General features: G+C 34.5%; 1 protein-coding gene across 3 annotated transcripts in view; it reads right to left on the bottom strand.

Annotated features, from left to right (window-relative positions):
* Positions 1–22,726, bottom strand: part of LOC131439380 (homeobox protein extradenticle) — a 104,356-nt gene that overhangs the window by 74,682 nt on the left and 6,948 nt on the right. The gene's annotated exons all lie outside the window — the stretch shown is intronic.

Genomic DNA, 22,726 nt, shown 5'->3' on the forward strand with positions numbered 1-22,726 from the left:
TTTAAATTGCTCGATAATTGGTCGAGTATGTAAATTAGATATACATTTAAGAGTATACTCGAATGGCCATCAGATCAATCTACTATTGCTTAACCATTGCTTTCTTGACAGTCGGATGGATGGAATGAAATTAAAGAAATCAAACAAACCATATAATAACACCATGTTCTTTTATGATCAATCTTTAAATTTTCAATTTCGTGATACTAGTAGAAGAGTTTGATTAATTGTTATCCGTCTATTAGGTGGAGGAATGGTAATGAAAATGATGAATATATTATTGTACCGGTTATTCAAGGTATATAATTTAGATTTGATTGGTGTTAATCGCAAATTGACGTTTATTACGTAGCTCGCATTAGATGATTAGTAAAAAATGGTCTATTAGATAATTAGTCACAAAATCACATTAGCGCCATTGAAATCGGAACCCAATCATATAATCAACTTTGCTTTATGTTTGTGAAAATTTCTAAAATGTGGGTTTCTTAAATCAAAACTTCTTATATGAAAATAGTATTGGACTCTGATAAATGATAATGTATAAAGAAGAAACTACGTTTTTAATCATTTTCCTGGAAGATTATGATGATAGGAAAAGATCACATTTCTCATTAGTTGCCAAACCCTTTGCATTTCTCATAAGTTTCCGAAAATATGGTATTTAATTTCGAAGTAAGTTTACAGCTTCTCGCAAAAGATAGATTTTCGCCTAGAATGTCCAATCAGGGTTACTACACAGATAAAAATATTTTATGAATTTACATCTATTTTCATGCACATATTTGGAGGAGGCAATTAGACATAAATTTACTTTCGAATTTTGTACGTTTCAACACAATTTAATCGAAAAACTAAACGTCAATTTGAAGATACACTTCATACTATTCATTGAAAAGTCAATGCAATCCAATTTAGTGTTGTATCGGTGGTGGTTTTCAATCAAACTTTCTTTCTATGTACACCTTGACAGTTCCCAATGTGCTTCATTGAAGGAATGCCAGGTCATTTTTTTTCAAAAACCTGTACTCGCCGCCATAATAGTATGTGCAGAATTTGTGTTCATGAACATGTGTTCACATCCATAAGAACATTGTTTCACGGGTTTGTTTTCGTGAGCTACAGAAACGGTTGCCGTCCTTGCGATCAACTTGTCATATCCCGATCATAAAGCAGTAACAAGTTTATAACAAAAAAGCTGTTTCCGTAGCCATTGCTAATATAAGTCTGGTCTCGTTAGTAGTTAAAATATCAAAATTTTCAAACAAGTATCAAAAAGAGAAATAGTTTAGATACGATATGTTGATCGGGATCTCACATAGTTTGATTACATAGTACGAGACTTTAACAACAAGTTGGACTAAGGTAAACTACTAACTATGCTGCCAGAGTAAAAGCGTCGTGCGAAGCGTCTAAACGTGCGTGTGAGCTAGTTACATTCGATCAAAGTAAACCTGTCAGAGTGAACGCGATGCGGTAAAAGTGTATCGCATCAAAACGCTTCGCAATTTGCGTTCTCTCTGACAACAGCCTAAGATTTATACTAGTTTCGATCATTTAGTGGTTTTGATACCTCGTCGGTAACCAGTTTGTGCAAAGTGCACAATTTTATATTATTCTTTCGGTGTGTCAGGAAAGACATTGCACTTCGATGCAGATAAGCATTTTGCAGAATGCATTAACTTTAAGTCTGCTTAGCGGATTATGTTGATCCGTGATTAGCGGTTCTACATAATCTGCTAATGCACTGATGAATAATATAATGATGAGTTGAATATAAAATATTGCGCATTTAAAAAACAACGATTTTTTCTATTTAAAAGATATTTTATTCAGGCCTATTTGCGTACAAGCCGATTTAGCTGAGTTTTAGATAATTTTTTTTTGTATTGGATCTCGTCTTCACCCTTTTTCTAGGGAGAGGAGCTTCCATTTTTCTCCTGCGAGGATTGAGGGGCAGTTTGTTCGTGGTTCGTCTCGTCATCCATTGCCGTGGTATTGTTGTTGATTTCGTTACTAGTTGCTGTTTTGGCAATATTGACATGTGGCCATCTGATTGTCATAGGTAACAAGTGATTTGCACGGTATTCTTGTATCCTGACCGAATGTCACATAAGAAGGTATAGGCCTCCTTAAGCGCATGCGTAACAAACGTACGCCATTTAGAATACCGGGGAAAAATTTTTCCACTTTTCATTTTCGATAGAGAGAATCTCTCCGTATTGGGACACGGTATTGCGAATATAAGGATCGATGACGCTTGAGGGAAGATCATGCACACGCACTTCTATAGCACTATCTTCCATATATACTGGAAATTATGTACTTGATATTTTCATGCTCCACATAGTGCACATTATTATTGTCTGTAGCGAATTGAATTGTATCCAACTCTTTATAGAACTGGATATAAACAACATTATTGGTTTTATTGCATTGAAGTAAATGCACACGTTTAATGTCAAGGTGCATTTGCTCCTTAAGCAAACCTTCAAGTTCTCGTATCGATGGTCGAATTTTGCACTGTCTGAAGTCAACAACAATTGTATTCTTTTGTACCGGCGGTAGCTTTTGTTCATTTGGTTCACTCATTTCGAGATCGTTCTATTGTTCACTACACAACACTGTACTTGGTTTCTTCTGTGAGCGGTTTTGGTTTATAAACCAAACTGACTTGGATGAGATGTGAAACCGAACTGGAACAACGAATTTCTTCTTTTAAAGTTATTTGTTTTATTACTGTGCTCTTCACGAAACGAATGCACGATTTTCAATAGAATTACAAAGTAAACAAGAGTTTCACATGCGACATCTACAATTTTACAGAGGGTAAGTGAAGTTCAGCTACTGTATCAAGTTGTGCCCCGGTTGAGAATGCCAAATATCATGTACACTTTTAATAAACGTTACTCTATTCGTTAGATCAGGTTCGTAGAGAAAATACCTCTGAACGTTTTATTTATTATTTTCTGTACACGAAACCGTAAAACTAGCTAATTTGAATTACCTTATATCTAATTTCGGAATTCTGTTCAATAACCTAATATTTGGAAAAGTGTTTCAAAATTGTTTCCATAGAGCAATGAAAAGTGAATTTTATCTGCTCACTAGTATGTTATATTTACTGAACGGTTGAGTTAATTTCGAGTTCAATGAGGTTTACTCTATTTTAGCTTATTGAACGAAATTCTCGCTGCTGTATGCTTTTTCTTCTTGTGTTTTCACAACAATGGAGAGAGCGAACAAAAGAAAAGATTCAAAACAACTCAAAATTAAGTGAAACAATAGATGTACAGATGTTTTTGTTATTCCGTGTAAAAAGGAAAGTCTTGATATTGCTTTTCTTTTGTGGAGTTTGGCCTTTCTGTTTCAACAGACTTCGTAGCCGATTCATAGCGTACATAATCATTGCATGGCTAGTACTACGATTCTACTGACACTTATTATTCCCTGTAGCATCCCGGTTATTTCAAACTTCAAACGATTTCAAAATGATTATATCGTGTCGACTGATGGTGACTTCAATATGATTTTAAGTACATTTGACAGACTCTCCAGGCTTCAAACAGTTTACTGCTATGAGACTGTTCGAAATCATGTTCTTAATTCTGTATACATGCTTCTCGATCTATGTTACTTGATAATAAATTGTCAAGTAGGGTACCGGTACCCCCGTTCAACTCAGCTCCATTAGCCATCTCATATACGAAAACCATTAAAAACCACCTGCTCTCTCTGTTCGATAGATTGATTTCAAGAGCAAGATGAAAATAGGAGCATTCGCTTCGAGTTTTCGCGTCACTATAACAGTAGTATTGAACAATTTTCCTCTGCGGTATCGCTTCTCAGAGCCAAAGCAAAGATATTGTTTTCGGTTTCATCACAATTCGTCGATTAAAAGTCGAGAAATCGGTTAAATAATATGGCAACTCTACTAGAATACCACTTCGACAAATAGGGGAGAGTCGGCCTTATGACATTTGTCAAATAATATTTTTTCATAACTGTAAAAGAAAGGTTTTTGAAAAGTCCGCAATTCGACCTTTTGGTATACCGCGTCACCCTTTTGTTGATAATCTACTGTTATTTAGCAAGAAAAATCATTTAGGAGCATCAGGTAGCGTAAAAACAAATAGTGGTTCGAAGTTCCCCACAAACTATGTTCTACAAAATAGCCGCTCAGGAGGCAGAGAACCAAATTTCATGCAAACAATTATTTAGAGTGTAAATAATATTCACAAACACATTGACATGTTTTATGCATGTTGGAAAACCAATGTAGCTTTCAAAATTACTTGATCATCACCGAGAGCACAAATTACGTCTGATCGACTTGGCTGCTAATGAAAAAGTGAAATGAAAATAAAATAATACGATGGCAGAAGTTTCATGAGGATCGATGTCAGATTATAAAAGATAGGATTCTCCTTAGCTCGAAATCCTCTATACTCCCCTATATAAATCAAATAAAAATACTTTTCGGGATTTGTATTTGATATGGTTCCTTATATCGTTATGCGGTTTAGTATTCTAGATAGGAGTTCATACAAAAAATTCCTCCCTTGTAAAGATTTTGTGGATCAAGAACATATGTGGTCTGTTCAGATTGTCATTCCGAGTGTTTGGAGAATGAAGTCAGATTACAATTGTTGTATGGTTGTAATTGTTGTATGGTTGTAATTGTTGTATGGTTTCTGTTGATTGGAACTTTTTATACCTATTTTGACAATGATTGTTGTGATTTAAATTAGAATTAGATTAGAAACTATTCGAATAAGATTGAATGAGATATTCTACCTCAATCGCGTTTCAGAGTAATCATCACTTATTTCGAAAGATGCAGATGCAGATCTCTAGTGAACTATGAAACTCAGTTTGAGGTTGATAATATATTACTGAATATAAATGAATAATCATTTCCTAATATATAACTTTTATCAAATCAGAGAATAATTCACAAGACTTGCGGACTTGTTTTTTGCGGATATTTAAATGTAAAATTTTCATTGTTTTTGAGCGGGTTCGTTTTACATTGTCTAAGTTTTTGTATTGTATAACTATGTTCGAGTGTTTGCAAATGCCAAATCATTTGCGTTGGTCTCTATTGGAGTCGGTTGTGAAGTCTGTTGAACCTACAAAAGATCAGCTCTATATAGGATCGTGGTAACTATGCCTTTGAATATTTAAAATAAATTTCCAAAAAAAAAAAATTGAAAATCATTTTATTCTCACTGCACAGTATGCAGTCAAAAAGATTTTAGAAATGTTTGTTTCATTAGAAAAGAGCATAATATGACAGTACGGAAAGTACGAAAGATGAAAAGGTGTTCGATAATTAGAAGCTGAGTTTAAAGCTAAGGGAAACTGTTTGCAAATTATTGAGAGAAGTAAAATGCGCAAACATAATCCCATATTGAACATTGAATAGGCAGCATATTTTTGACATGCGTTCAGATTTTCTACAAACCAGCAGTCTCAAACTGAACAAAATTCTTTTGTCCTATTCGACAGATGCTACATCAAGCTTAACTAATCTTACTATTGTTACCGGTACAGGTATCACAATTGCATCTGCACCGAGAGGCCCAGCATCTTTTTCAGATATCGGAATCGTAATCGTATCATTAACATATATATTGTCTATTCGGTTAGCTCGAAACGTTTCTAGATACCGGTTTGTGGCCGTATGTTAGCATTACTTACGAGTTACCATTTAACCTTTAGTTTCTGATTCTTGAGAAAACAGTGGATGATCTATGAAAATGCAAACTTATGGTTCGGAAAAATAATAGTATTTTGTATTTTTTTAATGCATCATAAATTACAACCAGTAGCATGCATAGTTTTCAGCATAGATAACACTGTGAAAAGTTCTTGATTTGTATTACTTGACGGCTAAAACTCCTGAAATTATTCGTTTTCCCAGAGTGGATTCAAGCAGAGTGATGGCAGCTGCGCCTTTAAAAGAAATATTTTCAGTCAGTGTCATTCTAAACGAGCAAACGACTTATCAAATCCTTCAAATCTAATAGAAAACCTTAGAAATTGCAAACATTTCGATTGAATATTTTTGTGCTATAGTAGATGAGATCCACTCTATTTTTTCCCGACATGCGTCGATAACAACATTTAATTGAGAAATATCAAACAAGGCCTCGGCTGAGAATGTCACATTTTTTTAGGAACGGGAAAAATTCCACAAATAATTACACTGCCAAAAATTTTCACACACTTAGATTAATATGAAAGTTCATACCATTTCATACGACACAATCGAATTTTATCAAAATCCTACTTCTGTACAGTTTATTCAAATATATTATATATCAATATGGATCACTCTTGCGATTCACGAGGGACATCATAGTAAAGTGCGGTGGCAAAAAAGGTTACTAATACACTACAAATTTTTTAATGCACATGTGACAGTTTTCCCAATCAGTACACTGAACCAAACAACTCCAAATATATGGAATATATCTCAATATACACTGCACGAAAAATAAGCTGTAAATACGGTTTAAAATCACAATCTGGTACTAATTCGGATGAGAACATTTTGTTTTTATGAAAATCCCCATTTATATAAATATGTGTGAAATGTGCACGCAGAACTAAACGAATTAATCTTAATTTTAGTTCCAGAATTTTACCAACATTTCCGAATTATGTACTACAATTACATGATTTGAAAAATTACGGTTACGATGATATAAATATACAATATCAGGTTGTTTAATAAATAAATAAATGCTTCAAAACAAAACAATTTAGTATATGAATAAACCGTAATTCGCCTCAATGAGAGCTATCAATTGAAGTAAAAGTAATAAATATAACTTGTTCTTTCGCTTACTGCATTGCACTTATCATACTATTTATTATTTTCAGTACTATACAAACTTTTTTGTATTTGTCGAATTTTGGAATGGTTCGTCTGTTGTATAAAATTCTATTACTTTTTAGAAAATAAATATAGAAATTTCAAATTTTGACTAAAAGTTTAAACTATTCGCAAAACAGTTCACAGCAAGAAGCAGATCGCTTAGTATATGCACTTTTAATTCATAGACAATTTATAAAAATGACAATTTTTTTTACATTCTAACTTTCCCTGAGAGAAAAGATGCAGCTAATTTAAATTCAATGTCATGAACGCAATGAAAAAAATATCGCAAACAAAGTAACTTGTAATACACCGTTCATTTCATTTCAATTTTGTTCTATATATCAGAAGTGATCTGCCAAACATTGTTTTCACAGCCTATAAGCTTTCGTCTTTTCAGCACTATTCATAACATTCATGAGCAATGTTAAATACTACTTCATAACTCTTGAAAGTGAATACGATAGGTCTGAAAGAACGTAATTCTACGTAACACATTTAAATATGAAAATATTCACACCTCTATGTGGGCATCATGCTCAATTATTTTTGACATTTAACTTCTGGGTGCACGCTAAACGCAAACTGTTAAACATGACTGAACTATTAGCCTTTTCCGTCACGAGATAGTGTTACTGTGATGTCTTCTACAATTTGTATTGAATTCGTTAAAGTGATCCATCTTGATATATGATATATTTGGTTTATTTAGGAGTATGGTGATGTGTTCAACTGTGGCTGTCACTCATTTCTTCCGAGTCTATTTAACTTCGATGTGCATTTGCCAAAGCTATTACATATTGTAATAACTAAAATTTATGACCAAATTTTGAGCAGTCATTTTTGCAATCACTCAATGACATCATACATCTCATAGTACACTTCATGCTAAGGCATAGTCCACAATTATTTTAACTTTTAGTTAAAAGTTGACAGTCGAGTAGTTATCTTGTCGTTATCAAAAATAACCCTGCTCAAGAGGATGGTTTTTTGACACTTCGAAATTTTACGACACTGAAAAAAATCTTGCAAAACGATTCTAATTTCGGATCTTTATATTACTTTTGAGTGATTTCTGTTAATACTTTGAGTAAAAAAAAATACCCTAATAAAATATTTCAATTTATTGTCACACGAAGTAAGTTTTTCTCGAAATTCTTCTCGCGTTCTCTGTATTGCAATTATTATATCATTAGTTCATCCGTGAAACTTTTGATTGTTCCGTAGCTTAAGTCAAATTTAACTACTCGTTATTAAATAACTGCTCGACTGTCAAATTTTAATTAATTCACGAAATGGTCCACAGCCTAATGGCGTTCTCGTTGTTAATTTGCACTACACCGGTGCAGTGCTACACTGAGGCATGAATAAACGAACAAAAATGACGAAAACATAAACAGTAACCATTTACTGCAGTAACGATTCCATTGCACAGAGCTACACCAAATTTTTTATAAAAGCTACACCAGTGGTATCGGTGCAGAAAAAGTGTAGCACTGGTGTAGTGCAATTGGTAAAAACAAACGGTTTAGGTGCAGCTTTCGCTACATCGGTGTAGTGCAATTTAAAAACGAAAACGACATAAGTAAGCTGAATTTGTTGCTAAATATCACAAATCGATAGTACAAAAGGACCTAACTGTGAATGATAGCCTCTCTTTGTTTGCTTTCGCTTTTGATTATTATGGAGCCATTACTGCAATTTATCCGAAGTTTCGAATATAAATCGAAAGCTTGTGGTTTTACCTTGAAAGTTTTGCGATGAGTAAGGCGTCAAATATAAAATCAGTGCGGTAATTCGCGAGAGAAAAAGTGAACAAAGAGAAACTGCCTTTTGCAGTTAGGCCCTTTTGTCGTGGGACTGTCGAAATAAACATTTTTGCAAATTACATACTCGAGTTCCGCGCACAGTTTCAACATTTTCTCAATATGTTTGACAAAAAACTTGTTTTAATTATTCCTTGGAGCATTCATTAAACTGCTCACTCCAGTAAAACTTTTGAAAATGTAAAGATTGGATGGCTGTTGTATGCATTTCAGACACCATAGAATTAACACTCACTTCTGCAATGATGGTATTCTTCGCCTTCAGTTGACTTCATTAAATAAACATGCTATGATGGAGACGAAGTTTGACTCCCCTATAGTTGACTTTAGTTCAAGGTAAAATGGAAGCAAGGTCGAGCTGGGACTTTTCTTTTGAATTGAAACTAACCGTAATGGGAAACTTTTTCAAGTAGAAGAAAATACAATACGCACCTGCTCCCGTATTGACTTAAAATAAATTAAAGGAGAAAATTACGCGTTGTCTAGAACGAAACGTTTCACACTGTTTTACGTATATTCACAGCATACTTTGTTGCGTTGGCTGTTCAGAAAATTAATTTTTGATAAGTAAAAATTCTAAAGATTACTTTATGATGGGAGTCTTCGGTTTAATAATAGTAATTACTTGTAAGCTTTACTTACTTAAAACAAATTGAGAATTTCATTACCCTGATATAAAATACAATAATAATTTGAGAACTTCAGTAAAGAGAACCAAAAAATAATTGCAGAACAAAAATTGTGAAGTGATATGCGATCATGCCAATTTATGCTAATAAATTATAATACTATAACTTTTTTTTCATAGTAATAAATATAGAGAAATTGGCTTATATCAATTGACAGACGATGTCGAAAATCAATACAGTTAATAATTCACCTGATTCATTTTATATGGCGCGAACATTTATTCTGAACAACATTGAAGTTTTTGAAAACAGTGACAATATACACAAATCTATAACCGTTTCGTTTCACGAATTCAAAATGAGGTTGTTCGTAAAACTGTTGAAAAAATCCATATCTGTAGGTAAAATTGATTAATTTTTCTTGGAACATTGCGTGATATGTGCTTGAAACGTTTAAGAACACATTAATGATGATTAAAATACCTCACACCAAATGTTTGAGTGTAACTGTCGACCAGCAATTGCGTGAGAAGGTCAGAAGGGCAATTAAGAATAACTTAAATATTTCTGATCGCTCTTCGGGCAGGTAGTTTGGGCTTGCACACAGTAAACTGCAAAGGATTCGTCTTCAGGGTGGTTCCAGCTCTTACCGTATCAAATCAGTATCTCAAGCAATATAATGTAACCGAAATCCGAACTCGAGCGATGTACGATTGCCTGCTGACAAAATTCGATATGCATTTTTTATGGACGATGTCATTTACTTGAAGGTTAACTTCGGGCAAAACAGCTTTCACCAAAGTTAAACCATACGAAAACTCATGTTTTTCCACTGAATACAGGTTTGTTCATACCGATTGATACGCTGACATATTGATAATATAATAAGGAATTTGTAGTTGCAGATATGAAACTAGAGGTATAGTTTCTAGCTATTTTGACAATAATAAAGAAGAAAAGTTTGATTATTATTACAATCATAATCATCATAATCTGAAAGTTTCTCCCATCCTATCCAGAAAATTTTTCTCATCCTATCCAGAATCAAACCATCCGACGTTTCAGTGTTGATAAAGAGTGTTTTTGATTCAACGAACCCACAACAATACAATAATAGTTCAACCACAAACGAATGTATTATTTATCTTTGGTTCAACTCTTCATAAATTCGGTACTTGCTCATTCTTCAGTATCGTCATCACGCTAGCCAAATGTTTACAGCTTTTGTTAACTATCGAAGGAATAACACATCTCCCCCTTCGCCTGCTGTGTTTCAAGCTGTGTTAAACTGTTTGTTGTCTCACTGTAGCAATTTGATGTAGGACAGTAATTCAAATAAGTGGGAATTGAATGGCACGCAGATTCTGAGTTGTGTGCCTTACAGTTTCTCTACGGCCGAAAATTTAGTGCAGGTCTGATTTTTATCCCTGGTTGCTCGTGTAATAAAACGATAAATGTCAATTTGTGTGCATTAGTGGGCGAATTAGAGTGAGTAGTAGTGCAAAGAAGGCGTTCGATGCATTCTGCAAACTTCACTCACCTCGCAGGGAAGCGATTGAGGGAGGCTATGAGTTTGAATGTTGGTAGTGCGCGTATTACGCCCAAAGTTGCCTGCGCATTTAACACAACCACAGTAGCTAATGGAAGAAAGTACACCCATTTCTCACTAGAGGTGCTGCTAGTGTCAGTTTTGCTTGATGAGTAAAATAAAAGACATTGCAAATGGATCAGACCATGTAAAATAGGATAGCGATGTAAAGGGTACTTAAAGGATTCCGTATTTATCTGATTAGACGAAACATTACGCTATTCTACTGATTACTGGCACAACGAATAATGAATTGCTTTCACATCGCATTCAATTAGGTTTCGTCAAGATGACATCACAAATGAACTCATGATAAATAAAATTTTCGTATGACTGGTATGTGGTGATTTTTTTTACAAACGACATTAATTCGGTTAGTATTGCGCGGTTGTCAGGCTACTGTGAAGCCTAATATTTCTTTTTCGTATTTTAGAAATGATATGATCGCGAAGCAAAGCAAGTCTGTCTTGCTAGACCAGTGCCTTACATTCAGAACCGTCGACATGGGTTTACCCTTTGTTTCTGGTATTGTTATCATGTTATCTGTTATATTGAAACATCACCTCACCATTCGAGTCTATATGGAAGCTTTTTTGAAACGCAATGTCCCGAATTGCACGTCAGTTTTTACACGGGGGTTACGTACCGTGTTAAAAAAACCGTGTAAAAGAAAACCTTGTTAATTGCGGAAACCGTGCAAAAAAAAACCACGTGAAAAATTTGACGTAATAATTCCAAAAACCGTAGATTTGATTTGATTTGTTTTGTATAAAATGTAACTTTTGATAATTTGAAGGGGGAAAAAAGCTTATTTTTTAACTCCCAAATTTATACAAGGTGCACATAACTGTGAAAATGTACCTGTTGTTTCACAATAAAAACGGAAATCTAAAAAACAGCCAGAGGTTACGAGAAGGGTCCAGCCATACTTGATAAAACACATTGGATGATAAATTAAAATTAAAATACTTAGAAAACGCGTTGTGCGACAAGCAAATTAATCTAAATGGCTCATGTTTTCTATATAATGCACTCCGTTTTCAAAAAACGATAATACTTTCAAACTAGAACGTTCGACTAATAAAATGCTAGTAATACCACCAAATAAACACTTTCACTACAAATCAAGCTTGAGAATCAGTTCTTTTCAATTCCGAAGGTGCGATGTGTAGTAAACACTAACGATCTTAACAATCATTTTCAACTAAACTGATTGGGAAGACATGGGTATTGGATGATGCACGCAGAGACAGAATTAAAGAGGAAGAATTCATAGAGATGAATATAAATCAAATTAGAAAAGGTTTTACTATGTGTAACGCTCGTATTTTTTTTTACGAAAAACAGTACATTTGGCGTAAAAATCAAGAAAATACTGTACATCGACTTTGAAAATACAGTACATTTAACAGTACGTTATTTTTAAAATAGTGAATAAAATACACAAGTAAATAAATGACATGCGAATACAACTATGTAATGAAAACCGCGAAAAAGCCATCGCAGAGATGGGACTCGAACCCGTAGCAAGCCAAATACGGGTAAATCGTTTTGCCTATTAAACTATCCTGCATGTGAGACACACATACAAACAGCCTAACTGAACATAAGAACCGAGCATGTTCAGCTGTGCTCGGGCCCTACAGCGTTCATTTGTAGTCATTTCTCAATAACAATCCCTCCGCAAGGTGTTTCAGTCCTCAATTAGTCCGTTTTTTGTATGTGTCACATGCAGGATAGCTTAATAGGCAAAACGATTTAGGAGAATAGGAACTTTTTTCGGGTTCGAGTGCCGTCTCTGCTTCTTCGCGGTTTTCATCACACAGTTGTATTCACATATCATGTAAAACTTACTCAATACGGCTCTACGTCTTAACAAGAATAAACAAATCGTTCAAAGCAAATTCATAAACTCAATTATTTTCTATTTTCTTTTTAGGGCACTTTAAAATTCGTCAAAAACTGTGCCAAAATAATAATAACATTTTTTGAGAAGCGAATGTTTTTGATAATGATTTTGATTTAGAGTATATTTTCTTTTTGGTTGAGACATTTTTCTTTTTTTTAATCATTAAAGTTTCGCTTGATTGTTGTGACGCGCTCTAAACGAGAAATATTAATGAAAAATTTGTGTGTGTTGTTGTTGTGTTCTCATTCATATTCGCTACGTGTTGTTACTGTTCTTGTACTGCCACAGATCGAAATTCAATTCGTTGCAGATGTAAAATTCTGTATTAAATTTTAGTGTGAAAAATACAGTACATTTCAGTGTAAAAATACAGTACAAATAAAAATACAGTAGATTTGAGGGTAAAAAACAGTACACAGTATTTGAGTCGAAAATACAGTACAATACTGTAAAATACAGTACGGATACGATCGTTAACTATGTGTCATGCTGAAGCAACTCATTTCATCGGCGTAAATCATAATACTACTAGAGCTATATCATTCAAATGGGTATGAAATACTGTACTGCTCGATATGATGAAGAGTTGAAGTAAATTTGACTAGTTCTTCAACGCTCCGAAATTCTCGATGATATCAATGACTATGCTGACATCATACACCACAACTGAGCGGAAAAGACGTTGTCGTGTAATTTACGACAGGGGTTCACGATGTGAAGACTGATTAATCATTTTATGGAACGACAGTCAATACTCCCGTGAATTGTTGATTGAATGATTTTAGTTAACTTTCAAACTTTAAATTAACTCTCATAATCGTTTTCTTACAGACAACCTGTTCCTTTTTTTTAAATTTTCTCAAAAAACCAAATGACAGTTCGTTTAAAACTCTCATCAGAAACCGTGTTAATTCCGGAATCCGTGTAAAAAAGCCGTGTATAAAAAAACCGCGCAAAAAAAGTGTAAAAAGAGACCTTAGTGTACATATGATCGATCCAAGCAACATGTCATATCTAACCCAAAACAAAAAAAAAATATTCTAAGATGTAAAGTGGAAAGTAACTTTCACTCAACTTAGACATATATTTTCATTAGATGTTTTGCTATTGAATCGTCTTACATGTCCTTCGGCATCGATATATCTTTTCTATTTGATGTGCATTTTCAATAAAAGTAGCATGAGTTCCATTAAAAATTCACAGTTTTACACTCATTTCATGTGGCTTTCTTTTAATGGATTTCATGTGTTTTACCACACGATTTGTGAATTTTTATTAGTGTGGTGTCCACAATTTATTCGAGCTTCAAACGTTTTTTTTTTACAAATTGATTGAATACTTCTAACAACTGCTTATAATCAGTGGCGTATCTAGAGGGGGGCGAAGGAAATGGAGATCAGTTTTGTTTTTTTTGCTCACTAAACCACGATGGAGGCAGAAAATCTTATATTATGCCCTGGGCGCCAAATTTCCTCGGTACGCCACTGCTTATAATAACATACATATTTTCAGAAACATTATGCAATTGAAGCATATTCACCAGGTGAACGATGGAGAAGAAATTAGTGTTTTAGAATGGCTTACACACTTAGAAACAATCGTGTAACCTATCGTTTTTTTGAGACCGACACAATCGAGCATCAAAAACTACACATTTTCACAGTTGATTCTCACATAGAACGGATATGCAATCACTGTGAAAACCAATTTGAACGTCCCATATAAAATTTTTGAATTTTGTTTGAACCTGAGTACTCGCATCTCTCGGAGATGGCTGAATCGATTTTCACAAAATTAGATTCAAATGAAAGATCTTATGATCTCATAAAAATTCCTACATTTCATTTTGATCCGACTTCCGGTTCCGGAATTACAGGGTAGTAAAAATTCCAATTTCAAATGACTTACTCACTTTTCGCAGAGATGGCGTGCCCGATTTTTACAAACTTAGATTCAAATGAATGGTCTTTTGGTTCTGTACAAAACTTTTGAATTTCGTCTGGATTCGACTTCCGGAATTACAGAATAAAGAGTGTTGAATATTTTAAGTAATTAGACCGCACAGTGATGCAAAACACACGGCTGAATGTTTTCATTCTGACTATATCAGTCTCCGGCTTCCGGTTCCGCAAGCACCGGAAATAGTGTTCACAAACTCTAAAATAGAACAAACTCACTTTTCTCAGCGATTGCTTGGCCGATTTTTACAAACTTAGTTTTAACTGAAAGGTCTTATGTTTCCATACATAACTCCTGAATTTTATCCGGATCTAACTTCCGTCATATAAAACGCACCGGTACGTACATGCGCTGGTAGGGAAGAAGAAAAAATTACACCACCTCTACGAACGAAGCACGCTGTGTGTGGCGTTCGATGTCGTACACGTGATAAAGAAAACGATAACCAAAACACAAGCGAGTCCATCGACAACGAGCATACGTGAGTCCCAGTTTTCAACCGTTACCGGTGTAAGATTTTTGTTGAACACGGTGCTGAGATAAAGAGAGGACAATTAAAGATAAAATTTCTAACCTTCATATAGTTGACGACACAAAAAAGTACGAACTTTTCGAAACAGATTGTAAAACTATTCCAACTTGTAGGCCTGGCCATTTAAAATGACCCTAAACACTTACAACTACTTCGACAGTCTCACGATCCCGGTGCCGAAAACAGTTATTCGAAATGTTCGATATATAATTTGCATCGATTTCTCGTGAAATGTTAATGAGAAAGGTACGATTACACCACTAGGTGCATTAAAACAGGTTTCTTTTAAACTGGTTTCAGCCTGGGTATGTTTAACTCAGATGTACGTCAATCTTGTAAAATTCTGACATTTAACGAATTTCGTACTATTAAATTGAGTCGTTCACTTTTTGCGAATTTCATTTTTTTTTTTACTGTTTACTCACGATATCAGGCCTCGTGAGTAAAACTAGAAATGAACTAATCCAACCGTGCAAAGTGTACTTTCACGGTATGCTAATCAATAGGGGTGCATTCAGTTTAACGGAATAAGAAAGATTGTAGATTCACCAGTTGAAATTAATTCTCTGGGAAACTATTTTCGAAACGTTTTATTCGCAATACCATTCATCTATCATTTTTGAATCTGTTTTAATATGTGGAACAAGTTTATATATTTAATAAGAAAGTGTTTTCCAGTGTTTTTGTCAGAATAAGCGATTTTAATATGGAAAACTGGGTGTAAACTTTTGGCTCAAACCTTGAAAACGTCTATCTAATGCATTTCGGTTAGAGTAGTCAACATCTTACGAACACATTGAAGAACACATTTCGAAAGTTTTTCATTCCTTGAAAGTTTTTCATTATTTGTACACTTCAAATGAATTAGTTGGATTCGATACAATGGTCTTTTCGAAGTTTTGCTATTCGTATAGTTCCTATATGGCACCCTTCTAAGCCCCATATGCAGAGCAGAATCCTATCTAGGCAAATATTTCACTTTGGCATCGATTGGGCGTGCTCCTGTGATAATACGATGCCAATAAAAGACTTTCTTATATATCATCCAAGAAACGTTTCAGTCATGCAACATCGTCCTTCGATGTCTCTTCGATTCACCGAATCTCGATGTGTTTTTGCACCAAGAACAAGGAGATAATTTTTGTTCCAAGTCCAATAAAAAGCGAGCTCTTATGGTCGCTACGGTATGAATCTTCATGCTGCAAAGCATTACTAAAACTAAAACTTTGAATCATTTGAACCTCTCATCATCACAGATCAATTCGCCAGTGTTTTCCACTCCTGTTCCAGTTTGCAGGAGAAAATGTTTTATTAAGAGCGAATTATATTAAGAAATAGATGCAACACTTCCTGTGAATGTAAATTTGTTCAAAATTAGCCATCCCATCAAGCTGCGATATTAAATGTAGTGACCCTACAACTAGAAAGCAGCGGAGATAATCGTAGATCTGACAACGAAATAAACAGAACAAAAATCATGCACCGCTTGCATGTATATTTGTGAGCGTATGTTCGGGTTTGTAACTTGTAAAGTATCACACTTATGGTCGCCAAGAGGGAAGGGGGAATGAAGGAATCCCCCCGGGCCCGGACTTCTGCCAGGGGCCCGGAAATTCGAAGATTCAAAATTGTTTTTTCGTTCTCCATAACAAAACAAAATATTAAAAATCGAAACAAATTTTAGAATTATTTTGTTAAAATAATGTATTCAAAAATCTCTTGATTCGATGATATTCCCAGTAGTAAAAAATGAAATATGTCCATTAGTTATGCTCAAATTCAGTGAGAAAACATCATAAAGCATTTGTTAATTATTTCACGTTTCTTTCAAATATCACATACTCACTATTTTGTTTTCGCTTTTGACAGTTCAATTGGAATCATAACAGTCTCTGGTTGTACACGTTCGGTGAACATAACTCATGGTTTGAGTTGCGACTACTCAAATTCATAAACTGGAACAATATGTCAAAATTTGGGTATGGATTTGAGTAAAATTTACTCAGGCCAGGAGTTTTCTTGCATTAATAAATTAATATTAGAGTAAGATTTAAGTTTTCGAATATTTGAGTGAAAAAAATACTTCTTGCAGTTCAGTGCGTTTTCATTATCGGAATATTATAATCGAATTTAGGAATGCAAGAATACGTCGTTTTTTATTGCCGTTTCTAGATCCGGTTTTTGAAACCAGGAATCATCAATCATATTTGTTTTCAATAGAAATTTTGAATATTAAAATCTTTTAATTTTGTCTATAAACCTGTCAAAAGTACAAAAAACAATAACGAAAAAGGACTTCTTTATTTTGAGTGCAAGGAACTCAATTTTTAAACTCTTTCAGTTTTTGGAAAAGAAATTTTTTTTTCTTCTTTTGAGTTACTCAAATTTTGACCGCTTCGTCTCTTAACTAAAAAAATGAGTAGATAGGTAGTAACTCAAGCTTAGAGTACGTGCACATTTTGTGAATTCGAGTGATGTGTCACTAAATTTTGAGTTATGTTCATTGAGGGTGTAGGGTCACGTAGGACTAAATGAAACGCCTGAATCGATAGTCCCACGACAAAAGGCTCTAACTGCAAATGACAGTTTCTCTTTGTTTACTTTTTCTTTCGCGCTTTACCGGATTGATTTTATATTTGACGCCTTACTCTTCGCAAAACCTTCAAGTTAAAACTTAAGCTTTCGATTTATATTGGAAACTTTCAAGGAATTGCAGTAATGGCTCCGTAATAATCAAAAGAAGAAGGGTTTTTCTTAATCCACCTATTGGTGTGATAATGCTTTTCTCTTTCTTCAAAGCAGTCTCATGAATTTTTTATCATTTATCATGAAATAATTTCTGACACTAATTTTGGCTCATTTTTGACACCAATTAATTCAGATTGATTCGAGTGTTTCACAAAAGCATGCTTCAGTATTTATGTCACATACACGGTATCGTTTTTCCAATCAAACGCTTTCGGAAATTTCATGTACTCCCCCCTATGGTGCTTTTTCAAGATCGAAAATTTTCAAACTTTAACTGCTGCGCAGCACCCCTTTACCCATGTCCGATTTAGCTCAAATTTCGCATGACGCCTTTTTTCGAGATGCATAAACTTCTGAACAAAAGCGCTTTACGAAATTAGAGGTGATCCCAGAATATTGGGTGTACCCAGAATAAGGGTATATACATTCGACAAAAAACAACGTGTTTTGTCGGTTACGTCACTTATACCATTATATCTCCGGAACAAAAAGTCACAGCCATTTGGTCTTCGAACTTGATCAATGGTCCGATAGTAGCTTTCAAACGAGCATAAATTTGTTAAAGTCGGTTCAGCCACCTCTGAGAAAATTGAGCGCGTGAAAATACAACGCGTTTTGTCGGTTACGTCACTTATACAATCATATCTCCGGAATCGAAAGTCACAGCCATTTGATCTTCGAACTTGATCAATGATCCGATAGTAGCTTTCAAACGAGCATAAGTTTGTTAAAGTCGGTTAAGCCATCTCTGAGAAAATTGAGCGCGTATAAATATCTTCGAAAAGTGCACACACATACACACACAGACATTTTCCAATCTCGTCGAACTGAGCGAGGCGAGATTAGATTTTGCCCGTATAGTTTTAGCACAGTACGTTTCAAACAACGTAGGTGTTCGACTACGGCGAAATATCAAGATGTTTAGGAAGTATGACATTATCTATACATTTTTACAACTAAATTGTTTTCAACTGTCTTCAAAAACAACAGAATTTCATGTCAATCAAAAATATTCAGGAAAACTATCACTCTACCTAACCACAATGCTTGAGAGGCGAAATTTAAAATAGTAAAGCAGAAATATTATTAATTAATAATGAAACTAAATGCTTTTAAAAATCATTGAAATTATTTTGAAAACTAACACCATCGACGAATATTGATACAAAAAAGCACAGGCGAATTTATAAAAAAAGGTATCATCTGACTGCTAGGGGGATTAAGCACGTTTTAACTTATTATATTCAATTCTTTATGTGCGAATTTCTAGATGTTCGTATTTAAACAAAATTTCGGGAGAAATTATGCGAAATGTTATTACTAATAACATAATCATCATACATTTTGAGGTCTCTGTTGAGTACACGGTTGTAGTGTGTACGGGATAAAAATGTGTTTGTTGTAGATCCAATACTAGCTTAGAAATGTTTAAAATTTCGAGTGTTTCACGAATTACGAATTATGTCAAATCAGCGAACATTCGAAACAGCAGAGGGGCTCTTCAGTTTATGTTTCATTGTATAAGTGTTTTTTTATATTTTTTGAAATTTTCTCGCTTAAACTCCACGCAACATCAATAACTGGCAAAAAGGATGTTTCCACAAAAAACCAGCTCGACGTGTCAAAACTTCATCATAAATATGAAAAATAAAATAGCGGTAGAAATACTTGACTTGCGAGGGAAAGAACTGCAGCAGTATTATTCAAAACCCATAATGAGCTTATAAGGTATGTATATTGCAGTTCTGACAAGCAATGAGTGACACCACTCACTGCTGAATCGCATCAAGAGTAGTGATGGCTAATCTGCTTGACATGTGAGCATATTGATGTCAGCACACAAAAAAGCTAGCCACTCTAATTGAATTATGGCTCTTACTCAAATGATTCGGTTGGTAGTAGAACGATGCCGCATCTGAATTTCATTTGTAATCCAAACTGATCGGACATTGCTGCTCGTCTCTATTTTATTTACATTGGAAATTGGTTCACGTCATGAAAATAGACGTGGCTCGAACAGGTCCCAAATAAAGACGCCCCAAGTTTTGTTATGTTTTCATTGATAATTCGCATGAATAACGATAAATTAATTCCATTGATCAAGTGTACTGTTTGTTCGTTTGATACAACGGACGGAACAATCGTTTTCGTTTTTGTTTAGAATGCGGTACTGCTTGGCGAAGTAGCATTGATTTAAAACCGCTAAAACGGCACAACGACAAAGGAACCTGAAAGATTGACAGCACACAACAAATGTTTTGTCGGAGAAAATCTAGACTCGCTGTCAATGTGTCATTTTCCGTCCGACAATAGTTATCAGGTAAAACGTGTTGTAAACAAACGACGTATGATTTGTCGACACACTATCGTGAAATTTCTCGACGTCAATGCCATGTGGTCCGAAATGAGTGATTCTTCCGACGGAGGAAGTTGTTGAAATAAGATTTCAGAGCAAAATGCCTTCTGACTGTCAATCGATCTATAACAGGAACATCGACAGTTTCACCAGCTTTGTTGGGCCGGTTTAGTTAGTTCACGCCAGAACGTTTTGTTGAATTTTAAAAATAAAGTGGAATGTTGTTTGTTGAATTCTGTTTAATGTGGTTTAAGCAAGTCCCTGCTAGGCCGCCATGTTTTCGTGACCATCATCTTTTCCGCAAAGACGAAAACAACGAAGAAGTATATAAGTTCGTTGTTGCTAAATATCTGTGATATTTAGCTGTGAAAGTTGATTTTTTTATGTTTGATTATAAATGTGATATCGTTATGAAACGTAATACTGACTTTCACAATCAATGAAGTGTTGTATTTTACTTCATTTTGTTTACTTTGCTCTCACTGACTTGCTAGCTTTGATGGCCCCGAAGGACTGAGATGTTGGTTACGATAGCACTAGCTGGAGCGCCTTATTGTTGCCACCGGGCTGGGTTTAAGTTCAGAATTCTTTTGGAAACAATTTTCGAGCCCCGAATATCTAATATTTAAACGATCATCAAAAAGCAAGATTTTGGAACCGAAAGAATTTGATAATCTATATTTAAGATTTCAACCCTCTTAGGTCCCTTTTGACTAGTCAGTTGAATTTTCGGTTTTGTGAGTATCGTTTAAACCATCCATGAGCAATCAATGTAGGTTGGGAGTTTTTGAACATTATTTTCGGGGCGTTCGCACCTAGTTATCGAGTATCGAGAATTCAAGTACTTAAAAAGAATTTTGGAGCTAATACTAGTCAAGATCTGTGAATTGACGAACATTTTGATTGGGGTGAGAAACTTTTGGTGGGCTGAGAGGCAAATGACTTTTGTAGTCTTCTTAAAATATCAAAAAAAAAATGTCCTCTTTGCTAGCTTTGGGAGTGGCAAACGGCATGGACAAACATTTCAATTACTACATTGACAGGTAAATGATTTGTGCTCATCAATTTAACTAGCCATATTTGATTAACTGTTGGCTGAGAACGGGCATAGCGTGATGGGAAAGTCAATGCATTTCACAAAGCCTACCAGCGATCGATTCACAGCCCCGTGCAAAGGGTGAGAAAGTTTTTGTGGCCCAAGCGTAACTTCAGAAATCCGCACGGAACAACCGAAATTAGCTCTGCGCCTAATTCGTATTACTGTTTTTGAATTAGTTGATTTTAACAGCGAAATTTCCAAAATCTTATTTTTAGAGAATGTGTTTAGTTGGCGAATATCCTGAACACAAACCAGCAATATTACAATCCATCATTAAATTCTCATTGACTACTAATTTTGTTATTAAAATCCGAAAATTTGACTCTATTCATCTATCACCATCATTACTGAAGGACAGTACAAAGAAAACAAAAATGAAATTGGTTTTATTAACCAAAAAGACATGAGAAGTGTCAAAGCAAAACAATCCATTAAAAAGCTGAAAAGGACAGTCTTGTTGAAACTGCTTGCAAATTGTTTTGATGTCTTACGATATATCCATATATATATTTCTAAACCGATATGACGTAAACTCTTAGTGGAAAGTGTATTTATTCAGAATTTGTGCGCATTTGAAGCGATTGTGCGTAATGCTGTTTTCACGCGGAACAGTGAAGTTAGTTTCGAATGTTGCACTCTAATTGTATATGTCAAATGATGTTTTTTGTATCTTCCAACCTTTCGGGCTACGCCGCGATTTAGAAGAAAAATGTTCAAAAAGAAGTTTATGTTTCGTTTATGTCTATTTTTCCAATACAACATCGTATTTATACCTGCCAATATAGAAAAGACAACTGCGACTGAAATTCTTTTCGGTGACAGTGCGCCATATAGCTGCAGATTGCAGAAGCCAATTCAACCATTTATGTTGGTTGCAAACAACGTTTTATTTCTCTAATTCAACTAAAAAATTAGTTGAATAGAAATGAAGTGTGCCTTAGCTAAGAAATGACAGCTCGTTAATTGGTGAATTCAACTAAAAAAAATAGTCATTTCAACAAATATTTTATTGTTATTAAGCGAATGAGAATTAAAAAATCTAAAGTAGTAAGAGTAAGATTTTTTTAGTTGTCTCAAAAAATAACTAACTAAAATCAGAAAATCAACTAATTTTTTCGCCAAAATGCTGATTTCGGTCTTTCCGTGCGCATAAAAAATATTGCGTAGAAACCGCTTTAAAAACAGACCTCAGTG

Source organism: Malaya genurostris, chromosome 3 (genome assembly GCF_030247185.1).
Source record: "Malaya genurostris strain Urasoe2022 chromosome 3, Malgen_1.1, whole genome shotgun sequence".
In the NCBI taxonomy this organism is placed as follows: domain Eukaryota; kingdom Metazoa; phylum Arthropoda; class Insecta; order Diptera; family Culicidae; genus Malaya; species Malaya genurostris.